The sequence below is a fragment of the Camelus bactrianus genome, chromosome 11 (genome assembly GCF_048773025.1).
Source record: "Camelus bactrianus isolate YW-2024 breed Bactrian camel chromosome 11, ASM4877302v1, whole genome shotgun sequence".
Lineage (NCBI taxonomy): Eukaryota > Metazoa > Chordata > Mammalia > Artiodactyla > Camelidae > Camelus > Camelus bactrianus.
This window is the reverse complement of record NC_133549.1, coordinates 73,622,287-73,635,291: the sequence shown is the minus strand read 5'-3', so window position 1 is coordinate 73,635,291 and position 13,005 is coordinate 73,622,287. Positions and strand designations below refer to the sequence as shown.

Below are 13,005 nucleotides of genomic sequence, written 5' to 3'. Positions count from 1 at the left end.
TCTTCTTTTTCTTCCCAACATTGGTAATTTTTATTTCTTTTCTTGATCAGTCTTGCTAGAATTTTTGTTTTATTTTTGCTAGAATTTTATCATGTATTTTTGCTGTGTTACCCAAGAATTTTTGGTTTTGCTTTAGTAGCACTGTTTATATAAGATGTCTAGGGGAGATTTCAAAATGGGAAAATGGGCAGAAGACCTAAACAAACATTTCTCCAGTGAAGACATACAGATGGCCAATAGGCACATGAAAACATGCTTAATATCAATAATTATCAGAGAAGAGCAAATTAAAACTACAATGAGGTATTACCTCACACCAGTCAGAATGGCCATCATTCAAAAGTCCATAAACAATAAATGCTGAAAAGGCTGTGGAGAAAGGGAACCCTCCTACACTGCTGGTGGGAATGCAGTTTGGTGCAGCCATTTGGAAAAATAGTATGGAGATTCCTCAAAAAACTAAAAATAGACTTACCATACAATGCAGCAATCCCATTGCTGGGCATATATCTGGAGGGACCTCTAATTCAAAAGATACATGCACCCCAGTGTTCATAGCAGCACTATTTACAATAGCCAAGACATGGAAACAATTGAAATGTCCATCAACATATGACTGGATAAAGAAGATGTGATATATATATATATCACACAATTAAAAATTTTTTTATCTTTGTTTTTCATCAATTTAATAACAAAGTCTCTAGATGTGGTTTTCCTTATACTTATCTTGCTTGGGGTTTGCAGAGATTCTTGAGTCTGTAAATGTCTTTCATTCATTTTGGAATTTTTTTTTTGGAGGGGGGACCATTATCTCTTTAAATACAGGTTCTGTTAATACTTACTTTCCTTTCCCTTCTGGAGCTCTAATTACTGACATATTAGACCTTTCCAACATGGCTCATATCTCTCACTTGCTTTTCTATATTTTCCATCCTTTTTTATCTCCTCTCTGAGCTTCAATTTTAGTGTTTACTGACACAACTTTCACTTCCCTAATCGCTTGTTTTTCTCTAACTTGCTGTTAAACCCATCTATTGGATTCTCAATCTTATTCTTTTTAATCCTGTAATTTCTATTTCACCATTTAAAAAAGAAATTCTAAGTAAAAAGTTGGTGAAATTTTCCATAATTTCATCTGTTTCTTATAACTATTATCATACTTGTTTTAAAATTTATGTCTGAGAACTTCAAAGCCTGGATTATCTGTGGGTCTGTTGCTGGTTTTTTTTTTTTTTCCCCCTTGGTTTTCCATTGTTTGGCCTGGTCTCCTGGCAAGTCTGGTCATTTTTTAAAAATTTTTTTATTGATTTATAATCATTTTACAATGTTGTGTCAAATTCCAGTGTAGAGCGCAATTTTTCAGTCATACATGAACATGTATATATTCATTGTCACATTCCTTTCTCTGTGAGGTACCATAAGACCTTGTATATATTTCCATGTGCTATACAGTACAATCTTGTTTATCTATTCTACAATTTTGGAATCCCAGTCTGTCCCTTCCCACCCCCCGCCCCCTTGGCAACCACAAGTCTGTATTCTGTGTCTATGAGTCTATTTCTGTTCTGTATTTATGCTTTGTTTGTTTGTTTGTTTTTTAGATTTCACATATAAGCGATCTCATATGGTATTTTTCTTTCTCTTTCTGGCTTACTTCACTTAGAATGACATTCTTCAGGAGCATCCATGTTGCTGCAAATGGCGTTATGTTGTCAGTTTTTATGGCTGAGTAGTATTCCATTGTATAAATATACCACCTCTTCTTTATTCAGTCATCCGTTGATGGACATTTAGGCTGTTTCCGTGTCTTGACTATTGTAAATAGTGCTGTTATGAACATTGGGGTGCAGGTGTCATTTTAAGTAAGGTTCCTTCTGGATATATGCCCAGGAGCGGGATTCCTGGGTCATATGGTAAGTCTATTCCTAGTCTTTTGAGGAATCTCCATACTGTTTTCCACAGTGGCTACAAGTCTGGTCATTTTTAATGGCATGGCAGACCTGGTGTATGACAAACTGTAGAGCCCAGGGATGGTGTTATTTTCTGTAAGAGGACATAATCCCCTTCTGTCCTGCAGAGGGTGTGGGCAGACCACCTCGCTCCCATCAGTGGCTGACATGGTTCAGGCTTTGTGAGAGTCTCATGTTCGCTCTGCTGTTACACAGTGCAGCCGTTTCGGAGTCTCAGCTGAAAGCCGGAGGTATTTTTCGGGGCCTCTCCTCCTAGGTGGGCTCCGAACTCCAACGTTTGTCTCTCGAGGGCCGTGAGATTACCAAAATATCTGCTTTTCTGTTTAGCCTCTTAGCAGCTACTTTCTGGTTAGTTTTTTGTCCTCTCATCCCACGTGAACACAGCTTAGAGACTAGCAGATGCTTCAGGGGAAAAGTTCATGCAGAATATCAGACTCCCTACTTTCCGGTCCTCTTCTCTCCAGTACGCACTGCCTTGGGAGCGATGAATGCCAGTTTTTATTTCCCCAGCCCAGGGAGACTTCTCAAGGCCTGGTCCAAGATGTTCTGCTTGGCTTCTCTGCCCGGTAACACAATTTGGCAAATGCTCCAAGGAGAAGATACAGGAGCAAATTCCAGGATCACCTCCATGATTTTTATTCTTCCTGAACTCCAGTTCCCCAGACCTTCACTGGGCAGGACCACCATGTTCTGCTTGAGATCTGCCCCACCCCCACCCCCCTGCACTGTGGTCCAGACGTGTCTCCCAGTAGAAAAGCAGGGTGATTGCAGGGCGTCCCTCACCCGTTTGCTTTCTTTCAGGTGGCACAGTCCTGTGTAACCTCTTGTCCAGCAGAGGGCGTATATTTTGCCCAGTGTTCTAATTGCTTCTATCAGGATGGTAAGTCCCTCCCCGATACTCTATCCTGGTGGAAGCAAAATGCTCCCAATTCATTCATTTGATATTAGTTTTTACTTAGTTTTATTTTTTACCAAAGTTCAACATACTCATAGTCTTTAAAAACCAATTGGATCTACACAATTATGAAAAGGAACATCTCTGTTTTTACCTCCCGGGAGGCACCCACTTTCAACTCTAGTTATTTCTCTTTGTACTTCCCTCAATATCTTTAAATAACATACTTTTACAGCTCCTGGACTGAGAAATAAAACATGAGGATTTGGGTTTCTTCCACTCCGCACCCCTTCCACAAACATGCTTCCCTTCCTGTAATCTTCCCAATATATTGATGTTGTAATGTTTTTCCAGGTCGACATTCAATGGTGACTCTGTAAATGTTATTGACAGTTGAACCTTTAAGTATACTGTAATTCCTTTCCCTAATTTGTACATTGAAAAAATTCCCTTGGAGTAAATAATTTTTTAATGAATTTACCATATTTTTATGTACTTAGAACATTTCATTCCCAACTCTCTGCTATGTGTTTATATCACAACATAAAGTACTCTGTAAATTGAATTGCCTTGGAGATCTCTTTCCTGGCCTGGAACTCTCCAATCTGCCCACCTCTGTGTTGGAGGAGAGAAGGAGAGAGGCAGGCTCACAGCACTGCTGCTGTCCTGAAAAAACACTATTAAACCATCATTCTGGGTGTTGTCATGGCTGGTTTCTTGTGTTTTCTTGGATCCCATATCTTCCTCTTTCTTGGTTCACTCCCTTATTTTTCTGCGGTACATCTGCCTCTAGTTTCCCGAGAAAGAGTGCTCGGAAGGTAAATTTTTAGAAGTCTTGCACCCATGTAAATATATCTACCCTCGAACTTGAGTAATATTCTGTCTTGATATCTAGTTCCATGTTGGAAAACATTTCTGCTCTGAACTTTGAAGGCGTACCTACATTGCCTGCTGGGGTCCAGTGATTTTATGAAGACGTCTCTTGGCTTTCTAATTCTCGATTTTTTGGGTTTGTGTTTCTTAAGTTTAAATTATTCTGAAAGTTTCTTTATGCTCCTGGGATTCTGGAGCATCACAGTGTTGTGCTGTGTGTGAATTCTTTCTCATCCATTTCACAGGGTGCTTTGGGTGTCCTTTCATTCTGGAAACTCATGCCTGTCTGTTCTGGAAAGGTTTTTAAAAAAAAATTATTTACCTAAAAACTTTTCTCAATCTGTTTTTCTATTATTTCTTTCTGGAATTTCTACTTAGCAAATACGTCTCTGGATTGATTTTTGAATTTTCTCATCTTTTTTTCCCTATTTTTTATCTCTTTCTTCTCATACTAATTTTTGGAGGATTCCTATGCTTTTATATTCTTTCTATGGAATTATCATTTCTACTTTCTCTTAAATAAAATTGTTTGGATCCTTTTGGTCCTGTGACTGTTTCTTTCTTTCTTTCTTTTTTTTTTTTTGTCTTTTTTCTTTTTACATTTTTTTTATTGGGTTATAGTCATTTTACAATGTTTGTAAAAATTTTTTTTAACAGCCTAATCTTGTTTCATGTTTATGAATCTTCTTTTAGCTTTCTGCGTATATCAGTGACATTGTTTTAGTTTTTTTCTACCAGCATGGTTTTTGTGTTTTCTAAGTTGTTTTCCAGGTGTGTTGTTTTTGTTCTGATTTGGCCTCCATCTTTCATGTAAAAACTTTGTGATAATTTCTAGAAATCCATTAGAGAGGCACTAAAATATTTATTGGAAAGTCTGTGCATGAGTAAGGCTTGTCAACTGGTGGGCTTCACTGTAGGGTGACTGTGTAGGGACTCCCAAATGTGAATTCCTACAAATCTTCTTGGGGAAGACAGTAGTCATTTCCTTCCAAGAGAAATCCACTATTCTCCTGTTTGGCATGCGGGTGGGAGTAATAAATCTGCTACCAGCATTCGAGAGCAGAGGATGATGTTTGGGCTCTGTGGGCTGAGAGGGTGGGAGCCTCAATGTTCATGATATTGTCCGTATTTAATATCCCATGTTGATTCTGGCACCTAATGCCCACCCGTGGCTCAGTCTGGTGTCCCTAATGCCAGAGGGTAAAACATTTCCTTTGAGTAGACCTCCAGTGTTTGGGCTAAGGTGGAGGAGGGATAGCTACTGACTCTGTTGGGTGGAGAAGGAAATCTAGGAGTGTTAGTGATTTTTATCCAGACTCAATCAGTACGCCTTCGGTTTTAGCCCTACTGCATACTCTGGTTGCATTAGTTCAGGCAACTGACTCGGCCAGTGTAACTAACAAACAAACAAAACCCAAAACACCTAAACATATAGCAGCTTAGAGAAAATTGAAGTTCTTTGTGTGTTCTTACCTGAAACAGTGTCATTGTGGGCAGCCAGGGTTGGTGGGAGTCTTTGCTCCACGTGGTTCTTCAGGAACCCAGGTTTCTTCCATCCTGTTGCTCTATCTTCTAGGATGTGGTCCTCATCTGCATGGTCAAAGCAGGGCTAAAGGCACCTCTGTGTTCCACTTCTGAAAAGGACAAAGATCACAGAAGAGCAGACACTCAGTGTGTTCAGGTCCAGACCCAGAAACAGCACGTGTTACCTCACACACTTGATCATTGATCACTTAGTCACAGATTCACAGCTGGATGCAAGGGAGCTTGGAAAATGTAGAGTCCAGCTGGGCAACCACGTGCTCCACTACCGTTCCTCTACTCTGGAGGAAGAGGACAGATTTTGTGACTCTGCCGCACCCTCCTTGGTGCCTCCATTTCCTGATGCTCTCCAGAATTCTGCTCTGGGAATATACAGCCGCCTCCCCAACCAAGCGAGCACTTCGTGTTTTCTCCTGCCTGTTGGATTAGTCAGCACATATCTGTTTCTTTTCCAGTTTCTAAAATGTTCTTGACATCTATTCTCTGCTGTTGTCTCTCCCCCACTTCTTCTGATCCTGTGGTTCTATGGACTTTTTATGCCTTTTCTATCATATTAATGGCATTTAAGAAAGGAGTGGGAAGAACTCAGGTTCAGTCTGCCATGTTCCAGAAGCTTGCAATTATATCTTTAAATATTTCTTTAAGTTCTTCCAATTCCTCTTACTTCTTTGGGTATAGTTCCCCTATATTGGGGGTTCTTCACCTGTCTTCCACATCTATAATTTTCTCTTTAATCTTTTAAAATTGTTTGTTCATTGCAAAGGTATGCCTCTTTGATTTGGGATGAGATAAATAAATATTCCATCTCTTTTTTGTGTTTTCCTGTGTCTGTTCTTTTTGCTGCTCCCAATATACTGTTCATTTCTGGGATGGTTCTGTTCTTTTGCATTCTTTTCAATGTCTCAGTCACCGTCTGTCTTACCTCCTCTGTTGTCTTGCCTGGTCTTCCCTGAGTTCTTATGTATCTGCTTAGACTTTTTGTGAAATAGAAGAATTTGCTTTATTGCATTTTATAAATTCATGGTGATGTATTTGAACACAACTTCCAATTGCTGTGTAGTGATATTTTTCTACCATTGTGACAGTCATTTGTCAAATATTCTGTCACTTTCCCACTTTTATGGAGTATCATTGTGTAGCTCCCTTCTCACCTAGGACCTCAGCGCTGCGATTGCTCAGAACAGCTGTTAACCTTGGCCAGAGAAGCTCTCGTCCGGTGCAGGCGTTCTGTCAGTGCTCTCTGCAGAATTTGGTGTCAGCCCTGAGCAGGGTGGGCAGGCTGGGGCTGGGTGATGGCCGCCGCGGCTCCGAGTGTCTCCTCCCCAGCCGTGCTCTCTGTCCCGCACTGCTGTTCTCCCCATCGTGGCTGTGACTTTCTGCCCCAGACAGCCCATGGGAAGGCAGTTGCTGGCAAGAAATCACTTCCTGCTGGGACCTGAGTTGAGAAGAGATGGCCCTTCGTGCAGCACCATCCCACTTCCTGTGTGACTCCATTGAGCGTCCCCTGGAAACAGCAGTGGCCCCTGCTCATACCCCCTGGAGTGTTGGCTGCCCTGCCCTGACAGGAAGTGGGAGGGAAAAATGAGGGAGGAACAACAAGGCATATAACATTTGTATGACAATTTCTGACAGTCCTATTTTGTTTCGGTATTGCTTCAGGTTGCAAAGCAATTTCAGAGAATTTCACTCCATTTGAGAAATTTGGAAAAAGCAGTTTTCATTTCCATTTTGCAGATGAAGAAACTGAGGTTTACAGGATGAGAGCTAGGAATAAAATAGGTCAGGCTAGGAATAAAATCCAGTTTCTAATCTTTATGCCACCTCTTCCCCTTGCCCCAGAGAGTTCTATGTGATTAAAGAAAAATTCCCCTTCCTTAGCGAACAGTTTATGAAGTGATACTTGGAAAATTCTGGTTGTCAGGGGGACACCTCATAGGTGTCCCAACTCCTTAAAGACAGTTTCAGAGAGCTTGTCTAGGTGCTTCAGGCCTGTGCTTTACCACAGTGTGACGTGTATATGGCATGTGTGTTATGTATAGGGTGGTGGATGGATATATGATGTGTGTTGGTGATGTGTGGTGTGTGTGTGTGGAATAGTGTGTGTATGTTTGTGTGGAGTATGTGTAGTGTGTATGCGTGATATATTATGTATGCATGCAGGGTGTGTATATGTGTTGTTTGTCTGTGCTGTGATAATTTGTGTGTGTGAGTGTGATGGTGGGTCTGAGTGTGCTGATGCAGTGGGTGTCGGTGGGTGTCTGGTAGGTATGTTCTCATGCATGTGGATGGATGTGTGATGTATAATACGTGTGGAGCAGTGCATGTGTGTGTGTGTGTGTGTGTATGTGTGTGTGTGGGGGGAAGGTGGGTCTGGCGCAGAGGTAGCCAGGATGGGATGCTTAGCAGTGCACCTGTCGTGGTTTGTGGCCCCCAGGCGCCCCCCATGGCAACACTGCCTAGATGGTCAGCATGCCCAGCTGAGGCTTGTTTCAGTGTGTCCACATGGCACAGAGGGACATGTCACACTGGCTCCGTCCCCAACTGCAGGTCCCCTCCAGGCCAGGCCAGCTGTCTAAGCTCCCTTGGGACTTCCACCCACAGGAGGGCCCCTCCCCACCCAGGGAGGGGAGAAGCCAACCCTGGGCCTGACAGAACCACCACATCAATAACTCTGCCCCTGAAAATAGTCACAACTAGTGCCTGCCGCCAGGGCATTGAAAACCTAAGTCCTTAGATGGGGGAGGATGGCGGCCTCCTGAGCTCATCCTCTTTCAGACGGCAGCGCACCCCTCCCCTCCCCCACCCGCACCCTGACCCCTCACAGGGCTCCCTTCTCTCTCTCTTTTTAAAAATAGCACTCTCCACCTTCTAACTTAAGTAAACTTCTGTAATTTACTGGATACGTTTGCTCCTTGTCTCCCTCGCTAGAATGGAAGCACCATGAGGGCAGGGATCTGTGTGGTTTATCATGTGCTCGGAGGAGAGGCTGCAGGACATTTAGGAGGCACTGAAACAATACATGTGGAAGGAATAGAGAGAGGGAGGAAGTTAATGCCAACATCCCAGCTGGGCTAGGCATACAGTGAGGGGGTGAGGGACCGTCCCTCCCTGGTTCTACTGGGGACAGACGGAGGCCAGAGGGCGGCTCTGGGGCTGCGGGTGGGAGGCTGTCAGCTTTCCAGCCACCGGCCTGATGGGAAGGCACAGCTGTGGGTGGGAGGGGAGCCGGGAAGAAGAAGAATGTTTTCAGTTTCTGGGGACGGAACTGCTGGCCCGGGATGGACTTAATTTAGCCCAAGTCTGGCATGAAGTGGGGGCGGGTGGGCTGGAGGTTGGTGCAGATTGGGTGCTACTTTATCTTGGGGCTGGGGCTGTGGCTGGGGGCTGGGTGTGGGTCAAGTGTGTTACTGGTCCAGGCGCCTGAAGCCCGGCCCAGAGCCCGGTGAGGTAAACACCCTCTTGGGGCAGTCCTTCCTCCAGGAGGACAGGACGGCCAGATCTCGCCTGCTGGGGCCACGATGAGCCAACAGAGCTGGCAGGCGTTATGGCCCGCATACCGCTTTCACAGGAATGGTCTTTTTTTGGGCCCCAGGACCACCTGCCAGGGAACTATAAAGTTTCCATTTTACAGGTGGGAGAGGGAAGCTGCAAGGGAGGAAGGGGCTTGTGGGAGTGGGGCTGGGCCCCAGGGCCCCAGATCCAGAGCTCGCCCTTCCCCCTCCTATCTCCTGCAGTGTGATGGGAGGAGACAGACCCGGTCGCCTACTTCCCAGCTAGTGCAGAATGGGCCCCCGGAGAGGCAGGGCTGCCCCTCCAAGCCCACACCAGGCCCCACGCTGGTGTAGCTGGGAAGGCAGAGCACGCCCAGGCCGGAAGTCAGAACGTCCGGGTTTGATTTCTGGTTCAGCTCCAGATTGGCCAAATCACTGCTGCTCCCCAGGACTCAGTTTCCCCACCTGGAAAACCGAAGCCCCATCAGGTTGTTGGTGCTCAGATGGGCTTCAGTGAGACTCAGGCACCATGGGGCTGTGTACACCATGGATTCCACTCACTGGCCAGGAGCTTCCAGAGGCCTCCGTGCGAGATCATTCTCATCCTCGCTCTTTCCTCCCACCTTCCCTTTCTCTTCCCAGCCTCTTGTCCCTTTGCCCTGGGCCAGGGGGTCTGAGTAAAGGCCAAGCAACTCAGCTGTTCTTCAGGGTGCACTGCCCAGCAGCTGCTCCAGCAACACACCGTGGCCGCCATGGCAGCTGCCTGGGCAGGAAAGGGCTGACCCTTCATGGGGGACTCTGCTCATCCCAAGGGCTGAGTGATGATGGTGGGACCCCAGGCTTTCAATGACTTTCACTTCAAAAATAGGGCCAGTGGTGTAAACCACGCAAATGTCCACCAAAGGATGAATGGATAAACAAGATGTGGTGTATCCTCCCAATGGAATGTTGTTCAGCCATTAAAAAAAAAATGGAATACTGATTCATGCAACAGCATGGATGAACCTTGGAAACATGCTGAGTGAAAGAAGCCAGCCATAAAAAGTTGCAGGTTCTTGGAGTCTATGTATCTGAAACATCCAGAATAGGGGTATCCAAGAGACAGGAAGCAGATCTGGTGATGGCCAGGGGCTGGCTGGGCAGAGGGGAGGCTGGGGAGTAACAGCTTAACGAGTAAGGTCTCCTTTGGGGGTGATGCAGATGTTTTGGAACTAGATGAAAGCGGTGGTTGCACAACACTGTGAATGTACTAAGTACCACTAAATGGTGACTGAAGCAGTGAATCTGTCATGTGAATTTTACTGCAGGTTTTAAAATGGAGCTACTTCATGCACTAGTCCCAGGATGCCTGTACCTCCTCTCCCTGCCCAGCCTCTGCTGCCTCCAGACCCCACCCCTGGGCCCTCCAACACCCCACCCCCACCACATCACCAGAGGTTCAACCCTTCTTCAATTCTAGGCCAGCCCTGACAGCAGGCAGAGGGCTCTTATCCTCACGCTGAGCCGGTCCTTCTGGGGATCCACTCAACTTCGTGCAGCCATCCCCATTTAGCACCTACTGCATACCAGCCCCGGCTGAGCATTCCCAACACCCTGCAAGGTGGGGACTTTCTCCCCACTTGACAGATGACGAGATGTGAGGTACCCAGGGTCCATACATGGCAGCTCTCCTGCAGTGGCTCAACCCCAGCCCAGGCCCTTTGCACTCCACAGTGGGCCACCATCCCCCTAAAACCACCTGGGATGCCCCAGTACAAGTCTCCCCCTGCCCCACTCCCTCATCCCTGCTCCCCGCTTTCTGCCATGCGCAGGGCCCTGTGGGTGCAGGCCTGTCCCCTGGGGGGGGCCTCATGACTGCAGCCCTCAGCCTGCACTTGTCAACCTTTAGCCTGGGTGGTGAATGGAGAGTGTCCCCATCTTTGGGCAAGGCCCGGCCCTGCTGGGTTAAGGACCTATGATCAGGGCTGGACTCTTCCTTCTAACACGTAATCCCCAGAGCTTTGGAGTTGACCAGGCACTCCCAGTCTCACTGGCTGTGACTACCTTTGATTCAATAAGATCATGGAGGAAGACCTGCCATTGCTTTGCCGCGTCCCTTAGCACTGCCATGTCATGTCAGTCTCACAAAGACCCCGGATGTACAGTGTGGTACAGTGCCCTCGGCAGCTGGCATCCCTGGGCTCAGTCCCCGTTCTAGCGTTACTTGCTTTGTGACCTTAGGCAAGTTACTTAACCTCTCTGAACTTGAATTCCTCATCTGAGAGATGACTGCTTTCCTTCCACTGCTCATTGTGACGACTTGGTTTTCAGCCTGGCTCAGGGTAAGCCCCCAACACAAGGTCGCAGCTCAAATTACTGCTATTATTGCCTTTCTTATTTCACCAATTTCAAAGCTAAGGCTCAGAGAGCTGAAGTGACCTGTCCAAGGTCACATGGCTGGTGTTAAAGAGCAACTGGGCCCATGGCCATTTCAAGTCAAACATGGACTTTTGAAGCAGAGGGAAAGGGCAGGGGCAGTTCTTTGGGGGATGAGGTGCTTATTCGGTGATGGGGGAGGCCTGTGAGGACCCGAGCTGGAGGCTCAGGAGAAAGGCAGTTTGGAAGGACGATGCCAGAACACAGGGCTTAGAAACAGGGGGACAGAGGGAGGATGGAGGGTTGGGGTCAGGGGAAGCCTGCACAGGCCACACAGGCAACAAAGGTGTTTTTCTCACCTAGGAAATGAGATGATGACACCATCCATTGACCCAGATCTAGCAGCCAGCCCTGAACCCAAAGCAACCACCGAAGCACAGAGGCTTCGAGAGGCCTCAGGCAGGATAGCCGGTATTGGAGGCAGGGCTGCCCCCTGAGCCAGGGTTCTGAGCCTTCCCTGGCCCAGATGGGGTCCCCAGGGGCCTCTAGCATCTCATCAGGACCTCTTGTTCACCAGCCTCATTCGGCAGGTGAAGAAACTGGGTCCCTCAGGGGATATAAGTGACTTGCCCAGGGTCCCACTGCCGAGCCAGAACTCACTTCCTGTCCAATACTCCTTCATAACCCCACACTGAAACCTTAAAATGAAGAGGGACAATGGGGCGCTCTAGGAACTCACGATGTGAGCCTGAGGTCCCGAAAGGCCCCAGCCTCCTCCCTCAACTTCCCCCCAGTTCTGGATTCCCAGCATTAGAGCCTGGTTCCCTGGAAGTGAGGAACAGCTAGTCACATTCAGAGTTAGTTTGTAATCACCGGAAGAGACTGAGTAGAGTCCAAATTACCCTGGAGACATCTTAGGAGACAGCTGGGAGACCCTCCACACAGCTCCTCAACGTACCCACGGGGGCAGGCTTCCCTCCTGCCTTTTCTCAGACCCCTCAGTGGTAGTCAGCTTGTGTTTCAAGGTCACATACGAACAGTACCCTTCCGTTCACCCAGAATCACTCCCAGCATGAAAAGGAACACATCCTGTGTCAGAGACTAGGGACCCGGGGGAGGGAATGGGGGTGTAGATCCAGCCCTCCCGTCGCTCGGGTCCTAAATCACATCTGCTCATCATTCTTGCTCTTGGCCCAGTGTGTTCTGCTGAACCAGCACACGTATGTCCTCGCCTCGCCGTGGGCTCAGTACCTAGGCGGGGGCGAAACACGCAGCTGCCCTGCGTGCTCCAGACCAGACGACCAGTCTGATCTTTACCAGCACAGGTGGTTGGGTGGAGAGAGGGCATGGGCTCAAAAGGCATCAGCACGTCAGACCTGGGTTCAAATCGTGACTTTGCTGTTTCATGTTTGTGTGAACAAGTCACATTTGTTAGCCTCTGGTTCTCCGTTTCCTTATTTGTCGAAGAGGAAAAAGCAAGATAGTTGAGGATAAAAGAAAACAAGCTTTTCATGTAAGAAGCATTCAGGAAATGGTGGTGAGCCACCCCTCACACACACACCTCTGCTGGTGGAGGGCGGGGTGGGGGTGGGTGTGATGGGGATGTGGAGAGGGAGGTCGCAGGACCAGCATCCTGGGAAGCAGTTGGAAGAGGCATTTAGGGACTTGGGGGGAAGGGGGGGCTGGGAAGGCTTCTAGGTGGGGGTGCCTCTGAACCAAGAGGCCCCACCCCAAGTCTCATCCTGCCCGCCACACTGAGGGGGGTGTCTTGAGAAGGCCAGCCAACCAGGGAGCAGAGGGGTGGACACCAAACATCAAAGCTGGGCCCGAGGTTTTTGGCCCAAAGAAGAGCGGCAGGAAATGAGTTGAGAGGCCC

The 13,005-nt window shown here is 47.3% G+C and overlaps 1 long non-coding RNA gene across 2 annotated transcripts; it reads right to left on the bottom strand.

The window, feature by feature from the left end:
- Positions 1–555: 555 nt before the first annotated feature.
- LOC141579166 (uncharacterized) lies at positions 556–6,791 on the bottom strand. Of its 2 annotated transcripts, none has more exons than XR_012510337.1 (3): positions 6,435–6,791; positions 5,215–5,375; positions 556–4,032 (listed from the first exon to the last, which is right to left on the bottom strand). It is a non-coding gene; the product is annotated as an uncharacterized LOC141579166 (long non-coding RNA). The 2 variants fall into 2 exon arrangements; XR_012510338.1 differs by having other exon boundaries at positions 556–3,242.
- Between the last annotated feature and the right edge of the window lie 6,214 nt (positions 6,792–13,005).